We start from the raw sequence: 22,722 nt of genomic DNA on the forward strand, positions 1-22,722 counted from the left end.
TGCAATTTGTGCGAGTGCGGGAAAATCTTCCAAGTTCCAAATTTTGGGTGGGTGGGGTTTGCAATTTTTTGCGAGGGTAGGAAAACTCTCTGAGGTGTCAAATTTTGAGCGGGTGGGGTTTTGTGAAAATTTTCGCGAGGGAGAAGAAATTTCCCAAGTGCCGAATCCTCGAAAGGTGGGGTTTTGCAATTTCTGCCGGGGTGAAAAAATCTCCCAAGTGCCACATTCAGGGCTGCCCAAAGTTTTGAACTCAAATCGAGTTGGCTACCCCAACTCGAATCACCTCCAAATTTTTTGCACAACCCATGTCACCGTGCTCGAGTTGATTCTAAGTGCCCCGAGTCATGTACGTGGTCCAAAAGAGGTCAACTTTTTTTTTTTTGGGGTTAATGCCCAAAGTTTTCAACTCGAACCGTGTCGGCAACCCCGACACGAATCGCCCCAACTACCTGAACCCCGACTCGAATCGCGTCGAGCCTTAACTACCTCCGATTTTTTTGCACGACTCATGTCACCGTGCTCGATATGATTCTAAGTGCGTCGAGTCATGTGTGTGATCCAAAGGCGGTCAACTCTTTTTTTGGGTTAGTGACAAAAGTTTTCAACCCAAATTCTGTCAGCAACCCCGACTCATATCGCGTCGAGCCTTAACCACCTCCAATTTTTTTGCAAGACTCATGTTATCATGCTCGACTTGGTGCCCCGAGTCATGTACGTGATCCAAAAGTGGTTAACTTCTTCCTTCTTTGGTTAACACCCAAAGATTTCAACCCGAATCATGTCAGCAACCCTGACTCAAATCACCTCGAGCCTTAATCGCCTGCAATTTTTTCAAACCACTCATGTCACCGTGCTTGACTTGATTCTATGTGCCCCAAGTCATGTTTTTGTCAAGTCCCAAAGTTTTGAACTCGGATAGAGTCGGATGCCCCGACTCGAGTCGTCTCCAAATTTTTCGCACGACTCATGTCACCGTGCTCGACTTGATTCTAAGTGCCCCGAGCCATGTACATGATCCAAAATTTCATTTTTTTTTGCCTTATGGGGCCTATCATGATCTCTTTTTATAAAGAAAATTCTCAAATCAGCTACCCTACCTCAAATCTGGCTAGCTAGGCGTAACGCCTCGAGTCAACTCGGCAATACGTGAACTGAAACTTGTGCATGATCCAAAAGTGGGTAACTTGTTTTTTTTTTTTTTGTAATGCCCAAAATTTAGCACTTTTGGCTGTACAGGGGCTCCCATGATTTTTTATTTTTTATTTTTTCCCCTCGTCGATCCACTCTGGCGACCCAGTCAGGTCGCTCGAGGCTGGGGCGACGAAGTCGGGTGACCCAAGTTGGGTCGACCCAGGCATGCGATCCTGGCTGGGGATAGCAAGTCAATTCTATAAGTTTGCTTGCCAATTTTGCTATTCAGGTCAGCTCATCAAGTCATCTGACCATGTGGTCTTTGCCAAATCAAGAATTGACTCTTTAAGTCCGCTCATAGCTCGTCAAGCCGGCTCACCAAGGTGACTTACCGTCTCGCCTCACCAGGTTGCCCCACCAGGTCGCCTCTTCTTTAGGACCGCTCACCATGTCAGCTCCCCAAGTTAGCTCACCAAGTCGACTATTCAGGTTGCCTCACCAAGTTGACCCCTTAAGTTCACTCACCAAGTCAGCTCCCTAAGTTAGCTCACCAAGTCGAATCACCTAGTCATTTTACCACCTTGCCCCAGCAAGTGTGCTCACCAAGTTGCCCCACCAAGTTGCTTCTCTAAGGCCACTCACCATGTCAGCTCACCAAGTCAATTGTTCAAGTATGTTGCCAAGTCAACTCTTTAAGTTTGCTCACTAGGTCAGCCCGCCCAAGTCGCCTCTTTAAGTTCGCTCGCTAGGTCAGCCCGCCCAAGTTGCATCAGCGAGCTAACTCACCGAGTCACCTCACGAAGTTGACTCTTTAAGTGTGCCCACCAAGTCAGCTCACCAAGTTGACTCACCATCTCACCTTGATAAGTTGGCTTGCTGAGTTACCCCACCAAGTCATTGCCTCTTTAAGCCCACTCACAGTGTCATCTCGTTAGGTCGGCTGACCAAGTCGACTAATCAAGTAGGTCCACCAAGTTGCCTCAAGGATAGCTCCTCACCATGAGTCGTCTCACCATGTTCACTCTTTGAGCCTGCTCACCAGGTTGCCTCACCAAGTCGACTCGAGTATGTTGCCAAGTTGACTCTTTAAGTTCGCTCGCAAGGTCAGCTCACCATGTCATCTCAACGAACCAACTCGCCGAGTTGCCTCACCACATTGGTTCTCTAATTACACTCACCAAGTCACCCCACCAACTCACCCCGTTAGGTCCACTCACCACCTCACCCCGTTAGGCCCACTCTCACCAAGTTGACTCTTTAAGTCTGCTCATCAGGTCGAGCCACCAAGAACACTCACCAAGTCAACTCTTTGAGTTCATTCATCAAGTCACCCCACCAAGTACTCTAACCAAGTCAATTCTTCAAGTGTGTTCATCAAGTCGCCCCACCAAGTACTCTCACCAAGTCGACTCTTTAAGTCCTTTCATCAAGTCACCCCACCAAGTACTCTCACCAAGTCAACTCTTTAGGTCCGTTCATAGAGTCACCGCACCAAGTTGACCCTTCAAGTGCGTTCATCAAGTCACCCCACCAAGTTGACTCTTTAAGTTATTTCATCAAGTCACCCCGCCAGGTCAGCCCACAAATTACTCTCACCAAGTCGGCTCTTTAAGTTCGTTCATTAAGTCACCCCGCCAGGTCGGCCCAGCAAGTGGACTCTTTAAGTTCGTTCATGAACTCACTCTGCCAAGTCGGCCCACCAAGTCGACTCTTTAAGTTTGTTCATCAAGTCACCCCGCCAGGTCAGCCCACCAACTACTCTCACCAAGTCGACTCTTTAAGTTTGCTCACCAAGTCACCCGGCCAAGTCGGCCCACTGAGTACTCTCACCAAGTCGACTCTTTAAGTTTGTTCATCAAGTCACCCCACCAAGTACTCTCACCAAGTTGACTCTTTAAGTTCATTCATCAAGTCACTCTGCCAGGTCAGCCCACCAAGTACTCTCACCAAGTTGACCCTTTAAGTTCGGTCATCAAGTCAACCCACAAGGTCAGCCCACCAAGTACTCTCACAAATTTAACTCTTTAGGTTCATTCATCAATTCAACCGACCAGTTTGGCCCACCAAGTTCTATCACTAGGTCGACTCTTTAAGCTTGTTCATCAAGTCACCTTGCCAGTTCAACCCACCAAGTACTCTCACAAAGTTGACTCTCTAAGTTCATCCATCAAGTCACCCTGCCAGGTCAGCCCACCAAGTACTCTCACCAAGTCACCCCGCTAGTTTGACCCACCAAGTTGACTCTTTAAGTTCGTTCATCAAGTCACCCAGCCAAGTTGGCCCACCAAGTTGACTCTTTAAGTTTGTTCATCAAGTCACATGGCCAGGTCAGCCCACCGAGTACTCTCACCAAGTCGACTCTTTAAGTTCTTTCATCAAGTCACCTGGCCAGGTCGGCCAACCAAGTCACCAACTACTCTCACCAAGTCGACTCTCTAAGTTCATTCATCAAGTCACCCCGCCAGGTCGGCCCACCAAGATGAATCTTTAAGTTTGTTCACCAAGTACTCTCACCAAGTCAACTCTTTAAGTCATTTCATCAAGTCACCCCACCAAGTCTACTCTTTAAGTCTTTTCATCAAGTCACCAGAACAAGTACAATTACTCTCAACAAGTTGACTCTTTATGTTCGTTCATCAAGTCACCCCACCAGTTCGGCCAACCAAGTACTCCCACCAAGTCGATTCTTTAAGTCCGTTCATCAGTTCACCCCGCCAAGTACTCTCACAAAGTGGACTCTTTAAGACTGCTCATCAAGTCGAGCCACCAAGTACTCTAAGCAAGTCAACTCTTTGAGTCCGTTCATCAAGTCACCCCACCAAGTACTCTAACCAAGTCAATTCTTCAAGTGCGCTCATCAAGTCGAGCCACCAAGTACTCTCACCAAGTTGACTCTTTGAGTCTGTTCATCAAGTCACCCCACCAAAAGCTCTCACCAAGTCAACTCTTTAGGTCCGTTCATAGAGTCACCCCACCAAGTTGACCCTTCAAGTGCGTTCATCAAGTCAACCCACCAAGTCGACTCTTTAAGTTAATTCATCAAGTCACCCTGTCAGGTTAGCCCACAAATTACTCTCACCAAGTCGACTGTTTAAGTTCGTTCATCAAGTCACCCCGCCAGGTCGGCCCACCAAGTGGACTCTTTAAGTTCGTTCATGAAGTCACTCTGCCAAGTTGGCCCACAAGGGCGACTCTTTAAGTTCGTTCATCAAGTCACCCCGCCAGGTCAGCCCACCAAGTACTCTCACCAAGTTGACTCTTCAAGTTTTCTCATCAAGCCACCCTGCCAGGTCAGCCCACCAAGTACTCTCACCAGGTCAGCCCACCAAGTACTCTCACCAGGTCGACTCTTTAGGTTTGTTCATCAAGTCACCCCACCAAGTACTCTCACAATGTCGACTCTTTAAGTTCGTTCATCAAGTCGCTCTGCCAGGTCGGCCCACCAAGTACTCTCACCAAGTTGACCCTTTAAGTTTGGTCATCAAGTCACCCAGCCAGGTCGGCCCACCAAGTACTCTCACAAAGTGAACTCTTTAAGTTCGTTCATTAAGTCACCCCGCCAGTTTGACCCACCAAGTACTCTCGTAAAGTCGACTCTCTAGGTTTGTTCATCGAGTCACCCTACCAGGTTAGCCCACCAAGTACTCTCACCAAGTCGCATCGCTAGGTCAACCCACCAAGTTGACTCTTTAAGTTCATTCATCAAGTCACCTGGCCAAGTCAGCCCACAAAGTCGACTCTTTAAGTTCGTTCATCAAGTCACGTGACCAGGTCAGCCCACCGAGTACTCTCACCAAGTCGACTCTTTAAGTTAGTCCATCAAGTCACCTTGCCAGGTCAGCCCACCAAGTACTCTCACCAAGTTGACTCATTAAGTTTGTTCATCAAGTCACCCTGCCAGGTCAGCCCACCAAGTCGACTCTTTAAGTTCGTTCATCAAGTCACCCTGCCAAGTCGGCCCACCAAGTCGACTCTTTAGGTTCATTCATCAAGTCACCCTACAAAGTACTCTCACTATGTCGACTCTTCAAGTTTGTTCATCAAATCACCCCACTATGTCTGCCCACCAAGTACTCTCACCAAGTCAACTCTTTATGTTCATTCATCAAGTCACCCTGCTAGGTCGTCCCACCAAGTGGACTCTTTAAGTTCGTTCATCAAGTCACCCGGATAGGTTGGCCCACCAAGTCACCAAGTACTCTCATCAAGTCGAAACTCTAAGTTCATTCATCAAGTCACCACGCCAGGTCGGCCCACCAAGTCGACTCTTTAAGTTCATTCATCAAGTCACCCCACCAAGTACTCTAACCAAGTCGATTCTTCAAGTGCGTTCATCAAGTCACCCGACCAAGTACTCTCACCAAGTCGACTCTTTAACTCTGTTCATCAAGTCACCCCACGAAGTACTCTCACCAGGTCAACTCTTTAGGTTTGTTCATCAAGTCACCCCACCAACTCGACCCTTCAAGTGCGTTGATAAAGTCACCCTGCCAAGTCGACCCTTTAAGTCCGTTCATCAAGTCGCCCCACCAAGTACTCTCACCAAGTCGACTCTTTAAGTTCGTTCATCAAGTCACTAGAACAAGTACTCTAACCAAGTAGACTCTTTAAGTTCGTTCATCAAGTCGGCCCACCAAGTACTCCCAGCAAGTCGACTCTTTAAGTCCGTTCATTAGTTCACCCCGCCAAGTACTCTCACCAAGTTGACTCTTTAACTCTGCTCATCAAGTCGAGCCACCAAGTACTCTCACCAAGTTGACTCTTTGAGTCCGATCATCAAGTCACCCCACCAAGTACTCTAACCAAGTCGATTCTTCAAGTGCATTCATCAAGTCACCCCACCAAGTACTCTCACCAAGTCGACTCTTTAAGTCCTTTCATCAAGTCACCCCACCAAGTCGACTGTTTAAGTTTGTTCATCAAGTTACTAGAACAAGTACTCTCACCAAGTCAACTCTTTAAGTCCGTTCATCAGTTAACCCCACCAAGTACTCTCACCAACTGGACTCTTTGAGTCTGCTCATCAAGTCGAGCCACCAAGTACTCTCACCAAGTTGACTCTTTGAGTCCGTTCATCAAGTCACCCCACCAAGTGCTCTCATCGAGTTAACTCTTTAGGTCCGTTCACCAAGTCACCCCGCCAAGTCAACCCTTTAAGTTCTTTCATCAAGTCACCCCACCAAGTACTCTCACCAAGTCAACTCTTTAAATCCTTTCATCAAGTGACCCCACCAAGTTGACTCTTTAAGTCCGTTCATCAAGTCACCAGAACAAGTACAAGTACTCTCACCAAGTTGACTCTTTATGTCCATTCATCAAGTCACCCCACCAGTTTAGCCAATCGTGTACTCCCACCAAGTTGATTCTTTAAGTTCGTTCATCAGTTCACCCTACCAAATACTCTCACCAAGTGAACTCTTTAAGTTTGCTCATCAAGTCGAGCCACCAAGTACTCTCAGCAAGTCGAATCTTTGAGTCCATTCATCAAGTCACCCCACCAAGTACTCTAACCAAGTCGATTCTTCAAGTGCACTCATCAAGTCACCCCACCAAGTACTCTCACCAAGTCGCCTCTTTAAGTCTGTTCATCAAGTCGCCCCACCAAGTACTCTCACCAAGTCAACTCTTTAGGTTCGTTCATAGAGTCACCCCACCAAGTCGACCCTTCAAGTGCGTTCATCAAGTCACCCCACCAAGTCGACTCTTTAAGTTCATTCATCAAGTCACCCCGCCAGGTCAGCCCACAAATTACTCTCACCAAGTTGACTCTTGAAGTTCGTTCATCAAGTCACCCCACAGGGTCGGCCCACCAAGTGGACTCTTTAAGTTCGTTCATGAAGTCACTCTGCCAAGTTGGCCCACCAAGTTGACTCTTTAAATTCGCTCATCAAATCACCCCGCTATGTCTGCCCACCAAGTACTCTCACCAAGTCGACTCTTTAGGTTCATTCATCTAGTCACCCCGCCAGGTCGACCCACCAAGTGGACTCTTTAAGTTCGTTCATCAAGTCACCCAGCTAGGTCGGCCCACCAAGTCACCAAGTACTCTCACCAAGTCGACTCTCTAAGTTCGTTCATGAAGTCACCCCGCCAGGTCAGCCCACCAAGTTGACTCTTTAAGTTCGTTCATCAAGTCACCCCACCAAGTACTCTAACCAAGTCAATTGTTCAAGTTCGTTCATCAAGTCACCTGACCAAGTACTCTCACCAAGTCAACTCTTTAACTCTGTTCATCAAGTCACCCCATCAAGTACTCTCACCCGATCAAATCTTTAGGTCCGTTCATAGGGTCACCCCACCAACTCAACCCTTCAAGTGCGTTGATCAAGTCACCCTGCCAAGTCAACCATTTAAGTCCATTCATCAAGTTGCCCCACCAAGTACTCTCACCAAGTTGACTCTTTAATTCCTTTCATCAAGTCACCCCACCAAGTTGACTCTTCAAGTTCGTTCATCAAGTCACCAGAACAATTACTCTAACCAAGTTGACTCTTTAAGTCCGTTCATCAAGTCACCCCACTAGGTCAGCCCACCAAGTACTCCCAGCAAGTCGACTCTTTAAGTCTGTTCATCAGTTCACCCCGCCAAGTACTCTCACCAAGTTGACTCTTTAAGTCTGCTCATCAAGTCGAGCCACCAAGTACTTTCACCAAGTCGACTCTTTGAGTCCGTTCATCAAGTCACCCCACCAAGTACTCTAACCAAGTTGATTCTTCAAGTGCATTCATCAAGTCACCCCACCAAGTACTCTCACCAAGTTGACTCTTTAAGTCCTTTCATCAAGTCACCCCACCAAGTCGACTGTTTAAGTCCATTCGTCAAGTCACCAGAACAAGTACTCTCACCAAGTCGACTCTTTATGTCCGCTCATCAAGTCACCCAACCAGGTACTCCCACCAAGTTGACTCTTTAAGTCCGTTCATTAGTTCACCTCGCCAAGTACTCTCACCAAGTGGACTCTTTGAGTCTACTCATCAAGTCGAGCCACCAAGTACTCTCACCAAGTCGACTCTTTGAGTCCGTTCATCAAGTCACCCCACCAAGTGCTCTCACCGAGTCAACTCTTTAGGTCTGTTCACCAAGTCTCCCCGCCAAGTCAACCCTTTAAGTTCTTTCATCAAGTCACCCCACCAAGTACTCTCACCAAGTCAATTCTTTAAGTCCTTTCATCAAGTGACCCCACCAAGTCAACTCTTTAAGTTCGTTCATCAAGTCACCAGAACAAGTACAATTCCTCTCACCAGGTCGACTCTTTATGTCGATTCATCAAGTCACCCCACCAATTTGGCCAACCGAGTACTCCCACCAAGTTGATTCTTTAAGTCCGTTCATCAGTTCACCCTGCCAAGTACTCTCACCAAGTGGACTCTTTAAGTTTTCTCATCAAGTCGAGCCACCAAGGACTCTCAGCAAGTCGAATCTTTGAGTCCGTTCATCAAGTCACCCCACCAAGTACTCTAACCAAGTCGATTAATCAAGTGCTCTCATCAAGTCACCCCACCAAGTACTCTCACCAAGTCGACTCTTTAAGTCTGTTCATAAAGTTGCCCCACCAAGTACATTCACCAAGTCAACTCTTTAGGTCCGTTCATAGAGTCACCCCACCAAGTCGACCCTTCAAGTGCGTTCAACAAGTCACCCCAACAAGTTGACTCTTTCAGTTCATTCATCAAGTCACCCCGCCAGGTCAGCCCACAAATTACTCTCACCAAGTTGACTCTTTAAGTTCGTTCATCAAGTCACCCCATAGGGTTGGCCCACCAAGTGGACTCTTTAAGTTTTTTGATGAAGTCACTCTGCCAAGTCGGCCCACCAAGTTGACTCTTTAAGTTCGTTCATCAAATCACCCTGCTATGTCTGCCCACCAAGTACTCTCAACAAGTCGTCTCTTTAGGTTCATTCATCAAGTCACCCCGCCAGGTCGGCCCACCAAGTGGACACTTTAAGTTTGTTCATCAAGTCACCCAGCCAGGTCAGCCCACCAAGTCGCCAAGTACTCTCACCAAGTCGACTCTCTAAGTTCGTTCATCAAGTCACCCCGCCAGGTCGGCCCACCAAGTTGACTCTTTAAGTTTGTTCATCAAGTCACCCCACCAAGTACTCTAACCAAGTCGATTGTTCAAGTTCGTTCATCAAGTCACCCGACCAAGTACTCTCACCAAGTCAACTCTTTAACTCTGTTCATCAAGTCACCCCACCAAGTACTCTCACCCGATCAAATCTTTAGGTCCGTTCATAGGGTCACCCCACCAACTCGACCCACCAAGTGTGTTGATCAAGTCACCCTGCCAAGTCGACCATTTAAGACCATTCATCAAGTTGCCCCACCAAGTACTCTCACCAAGTCGACTCTTTAAGTCCTTTCACCAAGTCACCCCACCAAGTCGACTCTTCAAGTCCATTCATCAAGTCACCAGAACAAGTACTCTAACCAAGTCGACTCTTTAAGTCTGTTCATCAAGTCACCCCACCAGGTCAGCCCACCAAGTACTCCCAGAAAGTCGACTCTTCAAGTCCGTTCATCAGTTCACCCCGCCAAGTACTCTCACTAAGTTGACTCTTTAAGTCTGCTCATCAAGTCGAGCCACCAAGTACTTTCACCAAGTTGACTCTTTGAGTCCGTTCATCAAGTCACCCCACCAAGTACTCTAACCAAGTTGATTCTTCAAGTGCGTTCATCAAGTCACCCCACCAAGTACTCTCACCAAGTTGACTCTTTAAGTCCTTTCATCAAGTCACCCCACCAAGTCGACTGTTTAAGTCCATTCATCAAGTCACCAGAACAAGTACTCTCACCAAGTCGACTCTTTATGTCCACTCATCAAGTCACCCCACCAGGTACTCCCACCAAGTTGACTCTTTAAGTCCGTTCATCAGTTCACCTCGCCAAGTACTCTCACCAAGTGGACTCTTTGAGTCTGCTCATCAAGTCGAGCCACCAAGTACTCTCACCAAGTCGACTCTTTGAGTCCGTTCATCAAGTCACCCCACCAAGTGCTCTCACCGAGTCAACTCTTTAGGTCTGTTCACCAAGTCACCCCGCCAAGTCAACCCTTTAAGTTCTTTCATCAAGTCACCCCACCAAGTACTCTCACCAAGTCAACTCTTTAAGTCCTTTCATCAAGTGACCCCACCAAGTTGACTCTTTAAGTCTTTTCATCAAGTCACCAAAACAAGTACAAGTACTCTCACCAAGTCGACTCTTTATGTCCATTCATCAAGTCACCCCACCAGTTCAGCCAACCAAGTACTCCCACCAAGTTGATTCTTTAAGTCCGTTCATCAGTTCACCATGCCAAGTACTCTCACCAAGTGGACTCTTTAAGTCTGCTCATCAAGTCGAGCCACTAAGTACTCTCAGCAAGTTGAATCTTTGAGTCTGTTCATCAAGTCACCCCACCAAGTACTCTAACCAAGTCGATTCTTCAAGTGCGCTCATCAAGTCACCCCACCAAGTACTCTCACCAAGTCGACTCTTTAAGTTTTTTCATCAAGTCACCCCACCAAGTACTCTCACAAAGTCAACTCTTTAGGTCTGTTCATAGAGTCACCCCACCAAGTTGACCCTTCAAGTGCGTTCATCAAGTTACCCCACCAAGTCGACTCTTTAAGTTCATTCATCAAGTCACCCCGCTAGGTCAGCCCACAAATTACTCTCACCAAGTTGACTCTTTAAGTTCGTTCATCAAGTCACCCTGCCAGGTCACCCCACTGAGTACTCTCACCAAGTTGACTCTTTAGGTTTATTCACCAAGTCACCCCGCCAGGTCAGCCCACCGAGTACTCTCACCAAGTCGACTCTTTAGGTTTGTTCATCAAGTCACCCCACCAAGTACTCTCACCAAGTTGACTCTTTAAGTTCGTTCATCAAGTCGCTCTGCCAGGTCGGCCCGCCAAGTACTCTCACCAAGTCGACCCTTTAAGTTCGATCATTAAGTCACCCCGCTAGGTCGGCCCACCAAGTACTCTCACAAAGTCGACTCTTTAGGTTCGTTCATCAATTCACCCCGCCAGCTCGGCCCACCAAGTCGACTCTTTAAGTTGGTTCATCATGTCACCCTGCCAATTTGACCCACCAAGTACTCTCACAAAGTCGACTCTCTAAGTTCGTTCATCAAGTCACCCTATTGGGTCAGCCCACCAAGTACTCTCACCAAGTCACCCCGCTAGTTTGACCCACCAAGTCGACTCTTTAAGTTCGTTGATCAAGTCACCCGACCAAGTCAGCTCACCAAGTCGACTCATTAAGTTCATTCATCAAGTCACGTGACTAGGTCAGGCCACTGAGTACTCTCACCAAGTCGACTCTTTAAGTTTTTTCATCAAGTCACTCCGCTAGGTCGGCCCACCAAGTACTCTCACCAAGTTGACTCTTTAAGTTTGTTCATCAAGTCACCCTTCCAGGTCGGTCCACCAAGTCAACTCTTTAAGTTCATTCATCAAATCACCAGGTCGACTCTTTAGGTTTGTTCATCAAGTCACCCCACCAAGTACTCTCACAAAGTCGACTCTCTAAGTTTGTTCATCAATTCGCTCCGCAAGGTCAGCCTGCCAAGTACTCTCACCAAGTCGACCCTTTAAGTTCGGTCATCAAGTTACCCTGCCAGGTCGGCCCACCAAGTACTCTCACAAAGTTGACTCTTTAGGTTCGTTCATCAATTCACCCCGCCAACTCAGCCCACCAAGTTCTCTCACCAAGTTGACTCTTTAAGTTCATTCATCAAGTCACCCGACCAAGTTGACCCACCAAGTCGACTCTTTAAGTTCATTCATTAAGTCACATGACCAGGTCAGGCCACCGAGTACTCTCACCAAGTTGACTCTTTAAGTTAGTTCATCAAGTCACCTTGCCAGGTCGGCCCACCAAGTACTCTCACCAAGTCGACTCTTTAAGTTTGTTCATCAAGTCACCCTGCCAGGTCGGCCCACCAAGTCGACTCTTTAAGTTTGTAAAATGGGTACCCGAGCCATTCTACTTCAGTCATAATTCTCAAATCGGGTAGCTTCCGATATAAAATGGTCGTCGAGCCATTCTAGTGAGTCTCAAAAAATTGATCAATTTACCCCCCTGACTAATGCAATCAAATCGCCTAACCAATGCCAATCTTTTGTCTCCATTGACAACCTCATGAAAAATGGGGTCATGGATGGCTATTCGGTCACATTTTCCATTGAATTGGGTTTTAATTTACTTGTGCACTGAATGTACATTTTTGATGTAGAGTAAGCCTTGCATTAATAGCTTATATAGGGGAGGTAGTGTACTTGAAAAATGGTGGGCGAGCCAGCCTGGCCAAGCCGATTTGGGCGAGCCATGCTGGCCGAGCCGATCTAGGTGAGCCATTCTGGCCGAGCCATGCTGGCCAACCCGATCTGGGTGAGCCGTTCTAGCCGAGCCATGCTGGCCGAGTAGATCTGGGCGAGCCATTCTGGCTGAACCGATCTGGGCGAGCCATGCTGGGCGACTTGATCTGGGTGAGCCATTCTGGTTGAGCCATGCTGGCTGAGACGATCTGGGTGAGCCATTCTGGCCGACTTGATCTGGGCGAGCCATGCTTGCTGACCCGATCTCAGCGAGCCGTTCTAGCCGAGCCATGCTGGCCAACCCGATCTGGCCGAGCTCTAAAAACGGTGTCGTGGATGGCTGTTTGGTCACATTTTTCATTGAATTGGATTTTTAATGGAGTTGTTCGTGCTATCGCAGATTTCTAATGCAGAGCGAGCCTCACACTAATAGCTTATATAGGAGAGGTTGTTGCCGCGAGCCTCTCCCATGCCCCTTTCATTGATTCAACATTGCTGTCTAGGCAGATCAGATTGTTGGGTTTTCAAACGGTGTATGGTGATGTTGAATCAATGAAAGGGGCATGAAGTGATCTCAGTGCTTTTCCTCGGCTCTCCTTTAGATCATGTTTTCTGATGACTCAATTTTTGAAAAGGTGAGGCAGCAGTTTCCAATCCATGGCGTGTCTTTTTGGTGATTTTAAAAATTGATCTAAACGTGAGCCCTTGCCTAGCACTCCGACGTTGCTTAGTATAATGGGAATTTGCTATGGGTGCTCGGCGCTCTAGCAATTTGTGATGGTGTACTTATCACGGCTACATGGGAGCTTTAATATCGAAAGCTCTCAGCGAAAAATGGTGGCCGAGCCATGCTGGCCGACCCGATCTGGGCGAGCCATCCTAGCCGACTCGATCTGGCTTAGCCATTTTTGTCAACCCTATCTGGCTCTTCTTTCTCACTCCATCGGCACAACTTTGGGAGTTGTTCGAAAGTGGTTGTCATTCCAATGTGTCATTGCGGTGATCTGGAGAGCGATGCTAAGGGCAGGAGCTTGAGTCTAGCATTTGGGGATGTTTGTGCAAGTGAGCAGGGGAGCTTCTCTTATCAGAACCTCTCTGTGGCCTTTGAATATAGACCCAGTGCCGACAATATCGATGGATACGAGCCTTGGATTCTAAATTTGTTTAGCTAACATTGGTTTTTGTGAGAGAAGTGTATGAAAGCAATTCCCGATTGCTACACGGGAGCTCCCTAAGATCGCCTCTGTGCCAACTCGATCGGCACAACATTGGGAATGGTTTGACAGCGGTTGTCATTCCAATGTGTCATTGGGATGTCTTGGAACGCGGCCTTTCAAGGGTGAGCTCGCATCTAGCACTTGGATTGTGCGTCATCACAAGTGAATGGGGAGATCTCTCTGTGAACGAGGCATGGCGATTGCAAGAGAAAATTGACTTAGTAGTCAGAGCATTGGCCTCGGGCCATTGTGACGGCATTGCAATTTCTCTATAATTGCAACCTATGTTTGCGCAGTAGCAGAGTTTGCATGTAAGATTGGCCTTTGTTCTTGATAGTTCCAAGTACTCTCACCAGGTCACCAAGTCACCATGCTGGCCGACCCGATCTGGCCGAGCAATTCTGGCCGAGCCATGCTGGCCGAGCCGATCTGGGAAAGCCGATCTGGGCGAGCCATGCTAGTCAAGCCATTCTGGGCGAGCCATGCTGGCCGACCCGATCTGGCCAAGCTCCAAAAATGGTGTCGTGGATGGCTATTTGGTCACATTTTTCATTGAATTGGATTTTTAAGGGAATTGTCCGTGCTATCGCAGATTTCTAATGCAGAGCGAGCCTCGCACTAATAGCTTATATAGGAGAGGTTGTTGCCATGAGCCTCTGCCATGCCCCTTTCATTGATTCAACATTGGTGTCTAGGCGGATCGGATTGTTGGGTTTTCAAATGATGTATGGTGATGTTGAATCAATGAAAGGGGCATGAACCGATCTCAGTGCTTTTCCTCAGCTCTCCTTTAGATCATGTTTTCCGATGACTGAATTTTGGAAAATGTGAGGCAGCGATTGCCGATCCATGGCTTGTCTTTTTGGTGATTTTAAAACTTGATCTAAACGTGAGCCCTTGTCTAGCACTCTGGCGTTGCTTGGTATAATGGCAATTTGCTTTGGGTGCTCGACACTCTAGCAATTTGTCATGATGTACTTATCACGGCTACATGGGAGCTTTAATATCAAAAGCTCTCAGTGAAAAATGGTGGCCGAGCCATGCTGGGCGACCTGATCTGGCTTAGCCATTTTCGTCGACCTGATCTTGCTCTTCTTTTTCACTCCATCAGCACAAATTTGGGAGTTGTTCGACAGCGGTTGTCGTTCCAATGTGTCATTACGGTGATCTGGAGAGCGATGCTAAGGGCGGGAGCTTGCGTCTAGCATTTGGGGATGTTTGTGCAAGCGAGCAGGGGAGCTTCTCTTATCGGAACCTCTCTGTGGCCTTTGAATATAGACCCAGTGCCGACGATATCGATGGATACAAGCCTTGGATTCTAAATTTGTTTAGCTAACATTGGTTTTTGTGAGAGAAGGGTACGAAAGCACTTCCCGATTGCTACGCGGGAGCTCCTTAAGATCACCTCTGTGCCAACTCGATCGGCACAACATTGGGAATGGTTTGATAGCGGTTGTCGTTCCAATGTGTCATTGGGATGTCTTGGAACGCGGCCTTTCAAGGGTGAGCTCGCATCTAGCACTTGGATTGTGCATCGTCACAAGTGAATGGGGAGATCTCTCTATGAACGGCGACATGGTGATTGCAAGAGAAAATTGACTTAGTAGCTAGAGCATTGGCCTCGGGCCATTGTGACGGCGTTGCAATTTCTCTATAATTGCAACCTATGTTTGCACAGTAGCAGAGTTTGCATGTAAGATTAGCCTTTGTTCTTGACGGTTCCAAGTACTCTCACCAAGTCACCAAGTCACCATGCTGGCCGAGTCGTTCTGGACAAGCCATGCTGGCCGACCCGATCTGGCCGAGCTCCAAAAATAGTGTCGTGGATGGCTGTTTGGTCACATTTTTCATTGAATTCGATTTTTAAGGGAGTTGTCCGTGGTATCGCAGATTTCTAATGCAGAGCAAGCCTCACACTAATAGCTTATATAGGAGAGGTTGTTGCCGCAAGCCTCTCCCATGCCCCTTTCATTAATTCAACATTGGTGTCTAGGTGGATCAGATTGTTGGGTTTTCAAATGGTGTATGGTGATGTTGAATCAATGAAAGGGGCATGAAGCGATCTCAATTCTTTTCCTCAGCTCTCCTTAGGTCATGTTTTTTGATGACTCAATTTTGGAAAAGGTGAGGTAGAGGTTGCCGATCCATGGCGTGTCTTTTTGGTGATTTTAAAACTTGATCTAAATGTGAGCCCTTGTCTAGCACTCTGGCATTGCTTGGTATAATGACAATTTGCTATGGGTGCTCAGCGCTCTAGCAATTTGTCATGGTGTACTTATCGCGGCTACATCGAAGCTTTAATATCGAAAGCTCTCGGCAAAAAATTATGGCCGAGCCATGCTGGCTGACCCGATCTGAGTGAGCCATGCTGGTCAACCCGATCTGGCTTAGCCATTTTCATCAACCTAATCTGGCTCTTCTTTCTTAGTCCATCGGCACAAATTTGGGAGCTGTTCGATAGCGGTTGTCGTTCCAATGTGTCATTGCGGTGATCTGGAGAGCGATGCTAAGGGCGGGAGCTTGCGTCTAGCATTTGGGGATGTTTGTGCAAGCGAGTAGGGGAGCTTCTCTTATCAAAACCTCTCTGTGGCCTTTTAATATAGACCCAGTGCCGACGATATTGATGGATACGAGCCTTGGATTCTAAATTTGTTCAGCTAACATTGGTTTTTGTGAGAGAAGGGTATGAAAGCACTTCTCGATTGCTACGTGGGAGCTCCCTAAGATCGCCTCTATGCCAACTCGATCGGTACAACATTAGGAATGGTTCGACAGTGGTTGTCATTCCAATGTGTCATCGGGATGTCTTGGAACGCGACCTTTCAAGGGCAAGCTCACGTCTAGCACTTGGATTGTGAGTTGTCACAAGTGAATGGGGAGATCTCTCTGTGAACGGTGGCATGGTGATTGCAAGAGAAAATTGACTTAGTAGTCGGAGCATTGGCCTTGGGTCATTGTGAAAACGTTGCAATTTCTCTATAATTGCAACCTATGTTTGCGCAATAGCAGAGTTTGCATGTAAGATTAGCCTTTGTTCTTGATAGTTCCAAGTACTCTCACCAAGTCACCAAGTCACCATGCTGGCCGACCCGATCTAGCCAAGCCATTCTGGCCAAGCCATGCTGGCCGAGCCGATCTGGGTGTGCCGATCTTGGCGAGCCATGCTGGCCGAGCCATTCTAGGCGAGCCATGCTGGCCGACCTGATCTGGCCGAGCTCCAAAAATGGTGTCGTGGATGGCTGTTTGGTCACATTTTTCATTGAATTGGATTTTTAAGGGAGTTGTTCGTGCTATCGCATATTTCTAATGTAGAGCGAGCCTCACACTAATAGCTTATATAGGAGAGGTTGTTGCCGCGAGCCTCTCCCACGCTCCTTTCATTGATTCAACATTGGTGTCTAGGTGGATCAGATTGTTGGGTTTTCAAATGGTGTATGGTGATGTTGAATCAATGAAAGGGGCATGAAGCGATCTCAGTGCTTTTCCTCGGCTCTCCTTTAGATCATGTTTTTTGATGACTCAATTTTGGAAAAGCTGAGGCAGCGGTTGCCGATCCATGGTGTGTCTTTTTGGTGATTTTAAAAATTGATCTAAACGTGAGCCCTTGTCTAGCACTCTGGCATTGGTTGGTATAATGGCAATTTGCTATGGGTGCTCGAAACTCTAGCAATTTGTCATGGTGTACATATCGTGGCTACATGGGAGCTTTAAACATGAAAGCTCTCAGTAAAAAATGGTGGCCGAGCCATGCTGGCCGACCCGATCTGGGCGAACCATGCTGGCCGACCCGATCTGGCTTAGCCATTTTTGTCGACCCGATATGGCTCTTCTTTCTCACTCCATCGGCACAAATTTGGGAGTTGTTAGACAGCAGTTGTCATTCCAATGTGTCATTGCAGTGATCTTGAGAGCGATGCTAAGGGCGAGAGCTTGTGTCTAGCATTTGGGGATGTTTGTGCAAGCGAATAGGGGAGCTTCTATTATCGGAACCTCTTTGTGGCCTTTGAATATAGATCCCGTGCCGACGATATTGATGGATACGAGCCTTGGATTCTAAATTTGTTCAACTAACATTGGTTTTTATGAGAGAAGGGTATGAAAGCACTTCTCGATTGCTACACAGGAGCTCCCTAAGATCGCCTCTGTGCCAACTCGATCGCTACAACATTGGGAATGGTTCGACAACGGTTGTCATTCCAATGTGTCATCGGGATGTCCTCGAACGCGGCCTTTCAAGGGCGAGCTCACGTCTAGCACTTGGATTGTGTGTCATCACAAGTGAATGGGGAGATCTCTCTATGAACGGCAGCATGGTGATTGCAAGAGAAAATTGACTTAGTAGTCAGAGCATTGGCCTCGGGCCATTGTGACGACCTTGCAATTTCTCTATAATTGCAACCTATGTTTGCGCAGTAGTAGAGTTTGCATGTAAGATTGGCCTTTGTTCTTTATAGTTCCAAGTACTCTCACCAAGTCACCAAGTCACCATGCTGGCCGACCCGATCTGGCCAAGCCATTCTGGCTGAGCCATGCTGGCCGAGCCAAACTAGGCAAGCCGATTTGGCCGAGCCATGCTAGTCGAGCCGTTCTGGGCGAGCCATGCTGGCCGACCTGATCTGGCTGAGCTCCAAAAATGGTGTCGTGGATGGCTGTTTGGTCACATTTTTCATTGAATTGGATTTTTAAGGGAGTTGTCCATGCTATCGCAAATTTCTAATGTAGAGCAAGCCTCACACTAATAGCTTATATAGGAGAGGTTGTTTCCGTGAGCCTCTCCCATGCCCCTTTCATTGATTCAACATTGGTGTCTAGGCGGATTGGATTGTTGGGTTTTCAAACGGTGTATGGTGCTGTTGAATCAATGAAAGGGGCGTGAAGCGATCTCAGTGCTTTTCCTTCACTCTCCTTTAGATCATGTTTTCCGATGACTCAATTTTGGAAAAGGTGAGGCAACAGTTGCCAATCCATGGCGTGTCTTTTTGGTGATTTTAAAACTTGATCTAAACGTGAGCCCTTGTCTAGCACTCTGGTGTTTCTTGGTATAATGGCAATTTGCTATGGGTGCTCAACGCTCTAGCAATTTGTCATGGTGTACTTATCGCGGCTACATGGGAGCTTTAATATCGAAAGCTCTCGGCGAAAAATGGTGGTCGAGCCATGCTGGCCGACCTGATCTGGCTTAGCCATTTTTGTCGACCCGATCTGGCTCTTCTTTCTCACTCCATCGGCACAAATTTGGGAGTTGTTCGACAGCGGTTATCATTCCAATGTGTCATTGTGGTGATCTGGAGAGCGATGCTAAGGGCGGGAGCTTTCGTCTAGCATTTGGGGATGTTTGTGCAAGCGAGCAGGTGAGCTTCTCTTATCGGAACCTCTCTGTGGCCTTTGAATATAGACCCAGTGCCGACGATATCGATGGATACGAGCCTTGGATTCTAAAATTGTTCAGCTAACATTGGTTTTTGTGTGAGATGGGTATGAAAGCACTTCCCGATCGATAAGCGAGAGCTCCCTAAGACCACCTCTATGCCAACTCGATTGGCACAACATTGGGAATGGTTTGACAGCAGTTGTCATTCCAATGTGTCATCGGGGGATGTCTTGGAAAGTGGACTTTCAAGGGTGAGCTCGCGTCTAGCACTTGGATTGTGCGTCATGTCACAAGTGAATGGGGAGATCTCTCTATGAACGGTGGCATGGTGGTTGCAAGAGAAAATTGACTTAGTCGGAGCATTGGCCTCGGGCCACTGTGATGGCCTTGCAATTTCTCTTTAATTGCAACCTATGTTTGTGCAGTAGCAGAGTTTGCAAGTAAGATGGGCCTTGTTCTTGAGAGTTCCAGGAGATGACCTCTGGAACTTTTGGATTGGGCCCCTTCAAGGTGAAATTCATCCAGTTGATTGGATGAGCTTGATGACCATTTCAGTCCCTTGGCTCCATGAATTCACATCTCCTAACCGATGACAATCTTTTGCTCCTTAGACGACCTCATAAAAAATTGGGTCGTGGATGCCTTTTTTTTTAGAATTTTCAACGATTTGGATTTTTAAGGCGAATGTCGGTGTGTTCACTAATTTCTAATGCAGAGCGAGCCTCGCACTAATAGCTTATATAGGAGAGGTTGTTGCCATGAGCCTCTCTCGTGCCCCTCTCATTGATTCAACGCCGGTGTCAAGGTAGATGGAAATGTCAAATTTTGAAACGGTGGACGTCGACGTTGAATCAATTGGAGGGGCATGAAGCCCACCCTCAAGGTGCTATTACTTGACTCTCCTTTAGATCACATTTTCTTGTCACTCAGCTAGCGCAATTTCAGAAAAAGGTTTGGCAGTGGTTGCCAGCCCTCACCGCGTCTACTTGGTGATTTTAAAACTTGATCTAAAATGGGAGCCCTCGTCTAGAACTTTTGTTTGGTGATGCTCGAGTATTGCATGAATTTTTGCTATCGGCACGAATCCCCCAATGAATGCCTATGCTTGGACCCTCTCTTAGATCACCTTCTTCGATCACTCGACCGACACAATTACAGAAGAGACTTGGCAGCGGTTGCCATTCTACAGCGCGTCTGTTCTGCGATTTCAAATTTTATCTAATGGCGAGGCCTTGTCTCTAGCCATGAGGTGGGTGCTTGGCACTCTAGCAATATTTTTTTCCTGCCTATCGCGGCTAAAATGGGAGGCTTTGATAACAAAAGAAGCTCTCGGCGACCCTCCCCAATAGAATCGGTGCTGGTGTTTGAGAAAGACACGTTATTCAGATTTGGAATATTTGCACCAACATCGTTTCTATTGGAAGGGCCGTGAAGCCATCCCAATTTTTCTATGCAAGTGCTCTCTCCCCAGAGTGGTTCTCTTCACAACAACTTCTTTGGCACAAAATATTCGAAATGGTTTGGCAGCGGTTGTCATTCCAATGGTGCCGTTGTGGTTGTTGCCTGGGCAGCGATCTGAAGGGCGAGCCGTCGTCTAGCAGTTGGGTTGCGGATCATGAGTGACAAGGGAGCCTTTGTAATCGGAAGCTCCCCATGGCCATTCGATGAGAAGAGCCATTGCTTGTGTGAGAAAGGAAAAATGTAGCCTTGGATTCCAAACGAAATCAATGACATCGGATCTATATATGAGAGCGGAATGAAGCAGCCGCCATTTTTCTATGCATGGCTCCCCAAAGTTTCTCTTCTTTCTCACTCCATCGGCACAAATTCAGGAGTTGTTCGACAGTGGTTGTCATTCCAATGTGTCATTGCGGCAATCTGGAGAGCGATGCTAAGGGCAGGAGCTTGTGTTTAGCATTTGGGATGTTTGTGCGGGCGAGTAGGGGAGCTTCTCTTATCGGAACCTCTCTGTGGCCTTTGAATATATAGACCCAATGTAGACGATATCGATGGATACGACCCTTGGATTCTAAATTTGTTCACAACTAACATTGGTTTTTGTGAGAGATGGGTACGAAAGCAAATTTCGATTACTACGCGGGAGCTCCCTAAGGTCGCCTCTGTGCCAACTTGATCGACACAACATTAGGAATGGTTCAACAGTGGTTATCGTTCCAATGTGTCATCAGGGGACATACATCTGTGACATCAGGACGTATCTCATATACCCAAACATCAGATCTATCCAACCACCTTGTGATTTAGACATTAATGTTCATTCGGGTCTCATTCTCACAAAATATCCTTCTCAAACAACCAGTAACCTTGTTTAAACATATCGAGCATTTACTTGGCCCTTTGGTCCAACAGCAAGATACATTAAACATACAACCTGAAAGGGATGCAAATGGGTCTCAAATCTTTGTTCCAAAACCACATAAGACTTACAGATTGTTGAGATAGGAGACAAGAACCATAACAAAACTAGTGAGATTGTTTCTCATATGTATTCATTTCCTTGAAACTATACATTCAGATGCATAAGATTAAAACATGAAACAACCTAATATCTCAGAACTATCTATATTATCTCTACAATGCTGTTCACACGAGAGTTCTTCTGAAGAAAATGGTGTCATAGTCATGGAAACATGTCAAAATACTGGAACCAATGGTCTCACAGTGCAAAAACTGGGATCCCAAATGGTATCACAGCAATGAAATTTTTTCTTCCCAGAAATTGGAACCAACTGGTTTCTCAGTGACAAAAACTGGAACCCCTACAAAGTATCAGAGAAAGAAAGATATAGACAAGAAAGAAATCTCAGATCTGTTCTGAAAATGACAACTGTCCACTTGAAAATTTATCTTCTGGCAACTGAAAAACTTCTTTCTTCCATCCCATCTTGATCTGATTTTGTTTCATAATTTTTTGCAACTGATTTGCACAATATCTCTGTTGAAATGATGAAACATTGCTGAGTCACCACAATATCTGATTTACACATTGAAAAGCTTGGTAAAAATTTGGCTGAATTGAGTGAATGTGAGAAACGTGAACTCCAACCGCATTCTTGCCAAGTTTTACTGATCCCTTAACTGGATTTTCAATTTTTTACCCATTCCATTGAGGAAGCCCCAAAATTCACGTTTCTAGATATAGCTCAAATCAGGAAGCACCTGTACAAAAACTAACTTAAGAAATGGAAAATTTGGATTCTCACGATTCCAACGGTATATGATAAGGCATATCTAGCCTCTGAGAAATGCCTGAAATCTTCGTTTGAAAAATAGTTCCCTGCATGTCAGTTTCTTGGCAAAATAATTTTAAAATGAAAATTTTAAAATCATTTTATTTTTCCTAGCCCTTCCAAATTCGAGTCAACTCTAGGTTTGACCAATGCCACATGTCACTTTCTGATTGGCTATTATCTCCAGGCGGGACCCACATTGCATTTTGAATCTTGCCTGATTTTCAAAATTTTCCGGCGACCTCGCTATGTCGCTAGCCAGATTTTTCAAGATTTTCCGGCAAGCGACATAGCGACCTGCCGGATTTATGACTTTTTCGGCCGCCTATATGCTGCTGATGTCATCATTTGGGCATGCATTTTCTTTCAAAATTTACTTCATTCCTTCTAGCCGACTGGGACCCACGTGCACCTACCTTGCCTTTTCAAAATGCTTTGTCTTGTTGAC

At 46.7% G+C, this 22,722-nt stretch overlaps 1 pseudogene; it reads right to left on the reverse strand.

The window, feature by feature from the left end:
- LOC149578938 (uncharacterized) overlaps positions 1–22,722 on the reverse strand; it is a 42,178-nt pseudogene that overhangs the window by 1,167 nt on the left and 18,289 nt on the right.

The sequence above is a fragment of the Cupressus sempervirens genome, chromosome 1, assembly GCF_028749045.1.
Source record: "Cupressus sempervirens isolate cs-2001-9-10 chromosome 1, ASM2874904v1, whole genome shotgun sequence".
Taxonomy (NCBI): Eukaryota; Viridiplantae; Streptophyta; class Pinopsida; order Cupressales; family Cupressaceae; genus Cupressus; species Cupressus sempervirens.